The sequence below is a fragment of the Tympanuchus pallidicinctus genome, unplaced genomic scaffold, assembly GCF_026119805.1.
Source record: "Tympanuchus pallidicinctus isolate F22 unplaced genomic scaffold, pur_lepc_1.0 scaffold15, whole genome shotgun sequence".
Classification (NCBI taxonomy): domain Eukaryota; kingdom Metazoa; phylum Chordata; class Aves; order Galliformes; family Phasianidae; genus Tympanuchus; species Tympanuchus pallidicinctus.
This window is the reverse complement of record NW_026294669.1, coordinates 19,081,322-19,093,627: the sequence shown is the minus strand read 5'-3', so window position 1 is coordinate 19,093,627 and position 12,306 is coordinate 19,081,322. Positions and strand designations below refer to the sequence as shown.

Below are 12,306 nucleotides of genomic sequence, written 5' to 3'. Positions count from 1 at the left end.
TTGTGTGCCTTTCTCCTTGTGAACTGCACCTGGCAGAATATTCTCATTCCTGATGTGTTTTGGTTGAGTTACTTTTGCTAGATCTTGCATTTCAGTTGTCTTTTTGCTCTGAGGTAGCTTGCTAAAGCAGCACACATAGGCGAGGGGCACCCCGGGTGCCTACCTGCACCTCTGCCCACTTGCACAGACTCTGGGCTTGCTTGGGATGGAGAGTGAACCTGGCAAGGCTCTGAGGCCCCTCTCCAAGCCCACTGCAGATTTAGGACTATGTATGGTTTGCTTTTTGAAAACATCCTCTGTGCATTTAACTTGGTGCTTAGCTATTCCCAAAGTCAGGATCGTGGAACCAATAAGGTTAGCCATATGCTGGGCAGAAGGCATCCAAATTTGCCATCAGGAGTAAATGGTTGACACTTAGTGGTTGATCACTATCAAGCCATTTGTAAGCATAAGGCTCTGTGAAACTCACTTCTGCCATACAAGGAGTTCCATGGTCCTCCCTTACTTGTTGCCTGAACTCTGGGCAGGAAAACTCTTCCTTTGTCTCTTGTTTGGGAATGAGAGCTTGGGTCACAGTTGTTACTGAAGTGATGGCAGTGGTTCACAGGAGCCACCGTGACAACATTATCCCTTAAAATAACTGTTATTAGTTCTGCGGTGCTCCAGATACCATGCAGCTGTGTTTCCAGGTCTTTCTACAATATAGGTATTAATTGCACATGTTTTTACTGATATATATTGAACATATCTATGTACACATATGTATACATTTGTATATCATTTGCAGTGCCTAAGATATTGGGCTGCTGTTTTCTTATTCCTGGTTGCTGTGAACTGTAATGATTTTACAAAACCTAATCCAGGTAATCGCAGGCTTTGTCCATTCTTTGTTCAGTGAGCAGGATGGACTGTCCTCAGGAAAGGAAAAGAATGAGAGTCTGTTTTATTCTAAAACTTAAATGAATGAAAGTGATAGTATAGCAGAAAGAAAGTTGGTTTAAAATTAGGCAGTGAGTACTGGATAGGAGAAACAGCTGTAATGCAGATTACTTTAATGATGATGCTGAGCAAGTCTAAAGCCAGATTTTTGGTGGATGATTACTTATGATATTTCTTTGTGAACTGGATGAGTGCTGAATAAAAAATTAAAATGTATTTTTTCCTTTTGATTTTTCACCTACTCATCTGTGATTTCATAGAAGTCTTACTTTTCTTCTGTATTTCTATCTGTAGAGAGGGAGAATGCTGCATAGGAAAATGTAAGTGTAGTCAGTGCTATATCAGGTGTGTGTGTGTAACTGATTTACTTGGAGCTGCGTTCTGAGGCAGTGCTTCCTAAAAGGAGCTCTGGGGAAGTGCCTCAGGCAGCAGAGCTTGTATTTTATCAGCTGGAGGCTGCTGGTTGGGTAGCCGCTCAGGAGGAGCAGATGTAGTTGCCTGATTCTTCGAGCACCACCTAGCCTCCAGACAGGGTGCCTACAAGAGACAAGCGATCAGTCACGCAATTAGCGTGGCCCTGCTCAGCACAGGGACGGGATCATGGCTGCACGCGCTGCCCGGTGTCGTGCTGTTCTCTCGGCGAGCTTCTGAAAACTCTAAGTGTAAATTTTGTTTCCGTTTCTGGTGTTTTACATGCTGTGTGCGCTGGGTGGCTATTTTGAGAAGGAAAAATAAATAGGCAGTGTTGATGATGTTTTGAGGTCAATACCTTTTTACTTAAAATGGTGTAGCTGGAAAGCCAAAATGGTTGATGAGCTTTGAGGTTACAGTCAGAGAGATGAGTTGACTGTCTCCCTTCAGTCTTAGAGGTGTGATTATGTATAAATATACATGTATTTTTTGTAGATGTGATGTGAAATTGTAGTCTCTTCTATTAGTATAAATGGATTGAAGTTGCAGCTGATCACCGTGTTAGGAAAGAAAGGAAAGGAATAGATTGCTAACAATGTGAAAGACTCAAGGCTTCCTTTTCATTTCTCCTGATCAGCATGTTGCTCGCCGTGCGGCACAGCAGGGCTGTAGCAGTGCAGGCTGGGCCTGTGTGCTGCAGGGGCACCTGGGTGCTGCGAGCTGCAGTTACCCCCACCCCACAGAGCTGGGCGTCTGCTCACGAGAGGCCTGGGAGATCAGACAGGCAGGGGTGGCGGTGGGAGCTGCGGAAGTAAGGCGATTAGGAAGTTGGGGGAATTAACAACTGCAGTGTGCTCCTACTGCTGCAGGTACGGCTTTCAGATACCAAATGACTGGCGTTGTCACTGAGGAAAATAAGCTGCATTTTTTCATGAAGTTGTTTTTTTTTTTTTTTTTACTCCATAGATAACTTCTGGACAAATCTATTTGGGGAAAAAAGCTATACAACTTGTTTGTTCCTTCATGGTTTACTTTTTCCAAGTGAGAGAAGCAGAAAAACCCAGTGGGTGGGGGGCACTGCTCTCCTTCCTGCTTCCTTGGTAGGTGACCTCTGCTTTTAACTTCCTATTCACTCTTTCCTTAGATAGCAGAAGCTGCTGTTTGTTTTTGATATGTACAAAAGGCCTGTGCCATTTTAAATTCTTGCAGAACAGCCATTTCGTGGGCTCAGGCGTATAGGGCTCCTGGTTTGTTTCCTTGTAACTGAGTGCAGCAAATGAAATTGGCCATACTTTCTGGTGTTTCTTTAGGTGGATGTTTCTTCTTTGTGATTGCTCTGGGCTCTTAGTGCTTTTCAGCACAGAAGTAGAGAGGGATGGAAAGGGGAGCTTTTGTAAGGGTGTGGTGCACTTTTTTAGAGTATCACAAAACTCGTGTTACCCTGTGACCTGTTAGTCAGTGTTGCCAAGAAGTGACCCATGAACTTCAGGCATGCTTCTCCCTACTTGCTGCCTGTTTCCCAGAGGGGACAGGGAGCATGTGTTCTTGCAGTGAATAAAGCTGAAAAGGGCAAATTCTGCTTCTCTCTTTCTGTCTGCATGCCTTTTATAGAGCTGTCTGGAAGCAGCAGTAATTGCTGCAGATTCCTCTGCAGAGATGAAAAGGGTAGAGATAGGCAGGCAGCGTGTCACCTGCATGTGTTTGGCCTAGGCATTGTTATTTTTTCTCTCGTCTGACATCATGTTGTGTTCAAGGCAGATGTGTGCTACCTAGGAATACAGTCTTCTAGTGTTTCTGTCACAGGTGTCTTACTGTAACTTTGGCCAAGACCTTTGTTGCTTTCTGTAAAATGCAAATAGGCTTTCCCTTTTTGAGGAACTGTGTGCATAAACTTAGTTTATATATCATATATTTGTTTACTGACATACTATACAATGCAATGCAGTAACACTGCTTTATTCTTCAGGGCACTAAGTGGACCTTTTTATTTCTACTTGATTCATTACACATGTCTAGAATACCTAAAAACAAGCAAATGAAAAAACAAAAGCACCACAAACTTCAAGTAGCACTGTCAGAGTCTTTCTATTAACTTGATAGAATACAGTCATAGATACAATGTATTTAATGCAGCGTGTCCTTAACCAAAATGTTGTTGTCAAGGAAAGTTACTGCTCTTGACCTTACAGTCATGATGTGTGTCTAAGTTTCAGGCAGCTTTCTCCTGAAAATGGAAGAAATGATGGTTTAAGGCTTAATAGACTTTAGATAGCATTACAGTCATGTAGTCACTGGTTATAGTGATCAGAGATGACAAGAAACATCAGGAGGATATATTGATTGGCTACCCAGTTGCTGCCAATCCTAGAAGTGGTCTTAAAGGAAACTTTATTAAAAATACTTTAAATGAGTACTTGGTTCTTCTGATTATTCTGTCACTAAAGGAGATGTTCAGATCAGATGGTGTAATTAAAAAGATTTTATTGAAGATATGTGTCTTTATTGGTATTTGACCATTGTTCTAAATGGACTAAATGCTTAAGTAGTGGTATAGTTAGCAAGAATAGATAGTCACTTATCATGCTCTACAAGTATGGCTTTCTTCAGATGTTTGCAATGGAGAGTTACCAGGGAAGAGTGTTAACAAACCTACTTGTTTCATTGATACACACAGGCTCTGCCAGTTCATCATTAAATGCTGTAAATTGATGGTGTTAGAAAGCCATGGAAATCTTTCTGCCAAATCAAAACCTACTCTTTGATCACTTTTGGTAATTGAGAATAATCCAAAGAACAATTGCAGATGAGTAATCTAGATTTAAAAAACGTGGCAAAATTTATTACTCATAATCAAATAATTAACAGGTTTCAAAGGAATGAATATCATTTCCTTTGAAGAATGTGCTCAGAATATCACCAGTCTAGTTTGCAAATGTACAGAGTTCTTTGTCAAACTCTTTCTGCATACAGCTTTGTAGTCCACAACTCAGGAAATCTGTTTTTAGCAAATGCTTTATTATTTAAGCTCTTAATTTTGTGAGTTCAGAGTTAAGTTTTTGTAAGTAGGATATGGTCAGAAGGGTTATTATTCACTGTTAATACTTCTCCTGCGGAGTATGTTCTGTTGTGGCTGTTTTGATTGATAGAAGAGAACCTTGGTGGGAAAAGACCCTGCAGTTCTAGATTTCAGCATGGGAAGTACGCTCAGCTCTTCCCTAGCTCAGTGTTGTTTTTGAGTTTACTGGGCATGGGGAGGGATCTTGGATGTGGGGGATTCTTTGTCCAAGTGAACTGTTCTGCAGTTTGGGCACGGCAGGTATTTCTGTTGCTATACCCTTGACCTGATCTGTTGAACTCGGTTTTTCTCTAGTTAAGGAGCGTGAAGGAAAGAAGATACAGTGGTACCAATTTTCAAAATGTAGCCTCGTTATTGCTGTTGCGGGGTGCCCATTCCAAGGTAAAGGATTTCAAGATTCTTGTAATATACTGTATAGTTTTTCAGTGGTCTTTTTTTCCTCCCTTTGTTCATTGAGCTAAACATTATTCAGAGGACTGAGGACCTTGTAGTGGTTGTTGCTCATAGTGCTACTTGCTATGCTCATGCTTCCTGTATGTGGTGCTTGTGGAATTTTGTTAGATGCTTGGTAAACAGGTAGGTAGGTACAGTATTCAATGTTGATGCTGTATCTTATCTTTACTAATTATTTTATACTTGACAATTGCTGTCGTTAAGATGGGGAGAAACACTGTGAATGTAAATGACAGTAATTTCAGAGGTGAAATGGGAAAAACCTATTCCGTTAAGAATTCCTGTAAGAAAAATTAGAAAGAAAAAGTGTGGCTAAAAACTTACTTGTTGTAAGGACTCATGCCAAATTAAATGTTGAATCTTATCTTCGAATAATGAACAGGACTGGAATGAGACATGGCATGTGATTGTTTCAGTGAATATTACAAAAAGATCTGGTAGCTTTCAAACCCATCAGCACCATCAATCATTAGGCAGACTCCAGTCTTGAAAGATGTCATAGATGTGCTCCATGTTTCATCTCAGGTCTGGAATGTGATTTTTGAAGATGCTCCATGAGTTGTTTTTCGTTTTTCAAGTATTTCTCTTGGCTGCATTTGTCCTTATCTTCTGTTGCTACTGTGCTGTACCTTGAGTAGATTATGATTACGAAAGTGCAGTAGATTCTTGCCTGTGTCGCTAAAGAGAAGCACAGTTATTCTATACAGTACGTAGGGAAGATGTTGTCACTTAGAAATAAGAACTCTTGGTTGCTTCAGGAGGCCAGTGTGTTGCTCATGAGGTCAATTCAGTAGGACCAGAGGGACTTGTCAGAAATGAGGAATCACTGACATGCCTTGGACATGGTTGCATGCCCAGTTCAGCCCCCACTGACAGTAGAATAGATCCTAGGGGAGCTATTGTCCTCTCAAGTGTATGAATCATTCCCTGAGATTTGCATGAGCCATGCTAAGTTTCCGTCCCTGTGGCACATACCCACGCACATGAGCATGTCTTATTGGTTTATGTCCAAAATGAAAGCTTTGGTAGGCAACTTATAAATCCATCTCTGCTTCAGCTGCCTACAGCCATCTGATGAGGCACATAATAGCCAAGAGATCTCTAGGATAGATTACCTATATGAGAGGTGGGAAGAATGACAGAATCTTAGATTGTTACCTGCATATGCTTCCTCGCTGAGTTGGAGTGGGATCAGGTGGCTTGTTCAAATTCCTTCTTTAAGACATTAGTGGAGGTTCACTCAGGAGCATGTTTCTCCACAATTCACTTTTCCTTTCCAAGTTGTTGGCCAGGTAATTGAAATCTAAAAACTGACAGTCTATAGATGGAGCCTGAAGATCATTAGATTTCTTTTCTAGCATTAAAAAATTGACTTCTGTTATTTTTCTGTAGAATAATTTGCAGAAAATAACTTATCAATCCACCAGGCGGCTCTTCTCTGTTTTGGATCATATTTCTGGACTGTTGAGCTGTTGAAAAAAGTGAAATGAATAATCTTTAGACAGCATTAAAAAAAAAAAAAATGATCTACAGGCATTTGAAAAAAAGACTGCGAGGGACTCCCGAAAATAAATGGACTGCATCTTATGGGGAGAGGGAGAAAGACACAGAAGATTTTCCCATTGTTTCAGCATGAGGAGAATTAGCATTGAATTTTAGAATGCAGGTAACCCAACAGCCTTACCAGCTCTTCCTCTTCAGGTCCTTATTTCGTGGGAAATCAGTCAGAAGTTTTGGCACATTTTTTTTTCTCCCCATCAGAAAAGCATTGTTTTCTTCACATTGTATTTTAATAAGGATGCATCAGCAATCACACAGCTGTAATCTTTTGTGAAAGTTCTCTGGAAATGAATTTTACAAATCACATTTTGTATGTTCTTTTAAGCCAAAATTTGCCCATTGTATTTTTTTTCCTACCTACATGTTTTACATAGACAGAGGTCTGATCTGTCTGCCTTCTAATTCTGCAGCATTTACCAAAGCAAAATGTTCTCCCTCTCTTTAGCACCCCCTCTCCAGTAGCAGCAGTAGTTGTCTTTCACTTACATTGCATTCTGATGTCCATTCTTTTGGACATTATCTAAGTTGTAAAATACCTGGGTAGTTCAAAAACCTTATGGCTAGGTGAAGGGCTAGGCTGTAAATAGAGTTCTGAAATTCGTTTTGAGTTTACTGTAAATACATAAAGGAATAAGAGGGGGGAAGAAATAACAACAAATGCGTCAATTTGAATTCTAGTCGCATTTCCAAGCAATGCCTCTAAGAATACTATTAAAAAATACAAAAATAATTCATAAGCAACGTTGTGGCCTTATCTTTTTGGATCAAAACACAGAATTCAGCAATATCTTCCAGTTGTTATTCTTTGTGGTTAGGTGTGTTTGTGGGAAACAGAACTGCCTAAATTTAGGAGCTAACTTAAGTAAAAAAAATACTGTTTTCCCTGCATTCCCTGTTGTGTCCTTTGATGTTACCAGCTCGGGGACTGAGAAATGCTGTGTTTTCACTATTCATTTAACATCACTCTTGATTAATGAAATGGAATCTGTTTTTTTTCCTGACCTTGGGCTTAAGATATGTCTCTCATTAGGAATTTCCTATCACTTGCAGTCTTTTCAAACAGCTAGTTTCACTTGAGCATTAGGATTTTCTAGTATTTTTTCCCTTTCCTACTTCATGTACTACTACCATTTGACTTCACCTGCGATAAAGGTTTTAAAGTCAAATGTAGTACTCCAGTTTTTCATGTCACTTGTGTGGAGGTTGTAGTAGTAGCTACCATAAAAGAAGCTAGTCCTCTTTATTGGAATTTCCAGGTTGTATATGTGGTCATGAGTAATCTGTAGCTGTTCTTAAGTGTTTTGGAAGAGCTGCAACCTTGGAGTCTTGGTAACTGTGGCTGTAGATTTTTGGATATATAGCTATATATATGTAATACATACGCATATTGTTTGGGTATATGTAGTTTGGTATATATAGTTTGGGATTGTTTTGTTTTAAATTTCAGCTTATTTTTTGCTGTTTGTCCTGTTAACTACTGGTTTAGCTTGGAAGGGAGCACTTCGACTCCTGCAGCCCCAGTACTGCGTCCTTGGTGGTGATGCACTTCAAAGCTCATCAAAGGGGTGGGCTGTGCTTTTGCTGGTATCTTGGAATTGAATTCTTCCTTCCCAGATTACTGCTGGTTGGCTTAATGCCATCATGCTAGCACTGCAACTTGTTTTCCAAGCATGTTAGAAGCTTTCAAGGCTGTTTCTGGTACTGTTTTCTGTGATTCCCTCAAAAAATGCTGCCAAAGAAAGGTTTAGCAATACAGGTCAGCTTTGTGGTTTTTTGGATTTGTTTCTCAATTACACAACCCAAATGTTATCTTTTAACCAGTACAGGTATTTTTCTAATATTAAAATGAAGAAATTTGCATTAATTCCGTACAATTTAATGCTTTTACTGTATTCTGATTTGCCTTTTTCACATGCTTAGACTTGTATTTTAAAGCCATGTTCCTTCACTGACTGTTGCGAGTAGCTTTGTTCCCCATTGGTTTAATAAGGTACTGAGACGTAAAGCATAAGCTGTAATAAATAGGAAGTTTTATTATTAAGAAGAAGAGAATTTGATCGATGTGATTATTAGCTTGCCTCTGTACCACATACTTTGTTATGTTGGAGACAGGAGCAGTAGCTTGCTTACCTTATTTACCTGCAGAATGAAAAAGTCTTCCTGGATGGTCATGAAGTAAGGAAGGCTTTCAGGAGAGAGAAGAAAAGCTGAGTTCATAATTTTATGTTTTTTATTTCCCAAATGATATGCAAGGGAAATACATGCAGATGCACACAGAAAGAGGATGTATCTTCTTGTTGGTGGATTTGCAAGAGAATTAGGCATATGACAATTTTTACAGGACTGCTTAAGGATTTTAAAATCTGTAGTATGTTTTGCATCTGATACATTGAAGTTTTAATTGTCTGCCAGTACACATGTTCAGTGAGCTCTCACACTTGATTGTTAAGAAGTTGAACTATCATAGCATCATCACAGTAGGTTAAATACATTTTTGGGATATTCCAAACTAAAATAGTTAACTTAAAGCCTTTCAGAATTGCAAGGCAGTTCTGTTAACTGATGCCTTCTGTACAGGAAGAATGTATGGAAGCTTGCTGTTCATAGCTTTAAGAGATTGTTTGATACATCTATAGGAATTTTTTTTTCTAAATCAAAAGTCTGCTTCCCAGACTATTATTCTCACCATTTGAAATTGAACCTTTCTTGTTTTCTACTCCCTTTTACATTGATATTATATAGATTTACTGATCAAAAGCATGCTTCTGTCAGTGAAGAGAATATGTGCTGGTAATATAATCAATATTAATGTGACGTGTTTAAAAAAAAAAGCGTAGTTCTCACACCACATGTATTCCCATAACACTTCAGTGTCTACTTGGAGCACATTAGGATATTCTGTTTACATTTCGGTTAATTGTTGAGCTCTGGTCTTCAATAGAATCATAGAATCACAAGGTTGGAAACGACCTACAAGATCATCTAGTCCAACCGTCTCCTCATCATCATTGCCACCACTAGCATTAAGTAGATAAGGCTTTGTGTTGAAGCATTTTGTTGTGCAGTTAAACTATAAAGCTATATGTGTAGAGGTCTGCTGAAGGAACCCAACCAAACCACTGTACCTTTCACCTAAGTGAAAGGCGGTCAGTGATGTCTCTGAATTCGGGGGAGCAGACCTCAGCCTGATCATGAGGGTTGCTCTCAGAAGAATCTGGCTTCTGCATAGTGAACTTTATCTTCATCATTGAGAACTGACAATGTGTGAAGCTGTTGATCTTTCTTCATCTGGAAACTGTAATTGACTGCCAGCTAACAAAACTCCACTCAGGGTAACAAGAGAGTTGAAAATAAAGATTGAAGCTTGGGGCTTGATTCCATACTTAGTAAAAAACATGTCTGATCTGTCAAGACCTTTGAGTGTGCAGCTCTGTAATCTAGCACTGTTCAAGGTGGAGATCACAGCATGCATGTGTCCCAAAAGGTTCTGTTTACAGGAGGCTAAGACAGCAGCCAGCGCTCTGCTACACGAGGGCTGGCTTACAAGTGTTGTTGCACTTCATTGTTTTCTGCTCACCAAACAATTCAAATGACTGTGGAGAATTCTCTCCACAGGTCCTTACACACCTGTTTTGATAAGGTAGAAATACAGTATGACTGAGGATACTGAATGCCCTGAGAAAAACCTTGTAAGTTATTTCTCTGAATTTAGAACTTTTTGTATAACCCCTTGTAAAACAAATTCTCAGAAGTTTCACTCCTGCATCCTTTGCAGGATAACGTGCTGGGACTTCTGTGTTAGAGACTGTGTGCAGTTCTGAAAGATAAACTCAGAAGGTTCTGCCACCCCCCCCCCCCCCCCCAAAATAAAAGAAAATACAGCAGCTACGTAGTGTTGGTTATTTTAATTTTTCAAAATGAAAAAAAGAGGCTTTGTAGAGTGGTTACAAGAAAAATAAGTTTTTAGAGCTCATAGTGAGGATCCGGTAATCTCAGAGACATTTTCTGTGAAAGGTAGTGGATGCCTAAATGGCAATGTTTGTAGCAGTGCCATTTCTTCATTTAGCATCATAAATGTGCCTCAGTGAAGCACTTCTATGATGTGATTGCATGTCCTTTGAATTGGTGAATTGAATTTCTGTAATAGGAATGAAACTAGCTCAGCTAGTCGGAGTGTATTTTTAAAACTGTAAATTTAGTTTATCTTGTGAACAGCAGTTGAATTTATAAAATCTGATGTTTATTTAAAAAAAAAAAAAAAAAAAAGTAGTCTGCACCATTAGCACTCTGAAGTTGCCTTTAAAAGCAGGAGCCTTGGTGTAGCAATTGGACAGATCAATATGATGGAAAAAGGTGTTTCACCAGAGGTGTAATGACAGAAGGAGCAGCATGATAGCAAGGTGCTATAAGGGAAGGGGAAAAGATTGCTTACCTGTATCAGAAGATTCTAGATTTGTAGGGGAAAGCTCTAACACAGAGGGACCTCCAGAAAGAAATCCTTTCCTAGTGGCAGTCAGCCCTTAAATGAGGTCTAAGAGAAGTGCAGCCAGGCTCCACCCCTTCTGGTCACACAGCTGAATTGCCTTCACTTGTGCTCCCTGGCCTGACCAGGTCCTTTCCCCAGGTGCTCAATCAGTGCTTCAGGCGGTGACTCAATGGTTCCCATACACTGGGGCTGTGAGCTGAAGAAATACAGAGAACATTATTTTCTTGAAAAAACAGCTGCATGTGGAAGTCTGTCTTAACTGAGGGAGGAAGTTTGGTAGACATCTAGGATTTGCTTTGTGTTGAGAGAAAGCTTGACTTCAGCTTTCCTGACTTGTCCTTCTTATCACATGGATGATGGAGTGTACGTGTTCATTGTGTGGTGCTCTGTGGTTCTGGACATTAAAATCGAAAAGAAAAGCGAAACTGCAGCAGTGATAATGAAGAGAATACAGTGCATTCATTAGCATGTGTGGACTTCAAAAATGGAACAGAAAAAAATGAAAAGTCGTACTTCATCTGTGTGGTGAAATACCCACCTGCCCGCTCAATTACTCTCCTAATGGGTAGAGTGGCCCAGGAGTGTTGATCTCTTCAGTGCAGTAGTATTTAGGCACATAATAAATAAACCGATACCAAAACCTGTGTACCAGTTGTACCCTGTACCATTTCCAGTGAGTCTTAACTATCCATAGGGATTCTTGCTTCCCCATGTTTCCTAAAATAAGCAATATTGGGTATTGTAGTATCTTTTTCTGCAGTATGCATGTGGTATGCTCGACTTACATTGGTAAATTTAGGTAAGCTCTGAACTGTTATGGGCAGTGATTAGCAAGTAGGAATATTGAGTATCGCTAGTCCTACTTCAGTAAGTGGGTTGCTTCATGCTAAAATTGATTGTTTCAGAATGGCCAACACTTGAACACTTCTACTGTTATGAAGTGAGACAATGGCCGCTTGAACTTGTTCAGTTTCTTACGCTCTTACTAAAGAGTACTTCCCCATTGAGGTATATATTATGTACGTGGTAGCAAGGATATGTTGTATAGATCTGCTTTAAGAAAGGCCTAATTGCCCAGTGTGTAAATTTGAGGAGTATTTTTGTGTAAACGAGGAACTGTGCACTTTGTTTCTGAAAACATTGGAAGCAATGCACAAGAAGATTATGGAAAGCAAGAATTTTAAAGAGTATTCCTGAATGTTTGGCACCGTGTGTGCACATAGTAAGGCAATCGTTTCCCCTGAGAGTTTAGTCTAAAACACATGGAAATTAGAGGAACTTCTGCTGGCCCATTTCAGGAGCAGTGTTATGACTGTAGATGATAAGCCAACTGCAATTTGAAACCAGTCCTGCATTCTTGCAGTGTTGGAAAAGGCCTCCA

The 12,306-nt window shown here is 39.8% G+C and overlaps 1 protein-coding gene across 13 annotated transcripts in view; it reads left to right on the top strand.

Annotated features, from left to right (window-relative positions):
• Positions 1-12,306, top strand: part of TLK1 (tousled like kinase 1) — a 79,450-nt gene that overhangs the window by 10,688 nt on the left and 56,456 nt on the right. For 10 of the 13 annotated variants that reach the window (XM_052674642.1, XM_052674641.1, XM_052674638.1 and 7 more), the window contains exon 1: positions 4,743-4,807. The exons of the other annotated variants lie outside the window; for them this stretch is intronic. The gene's annotated coding sequence lies outside the window, so the exon portion shown is untranslated. Of the gene's footprint in view, positions 1-4,742; positions 4,808-12,306 lie in introns of those variants that run through there. 13 annotated transcript variants of the gene reach the window in all.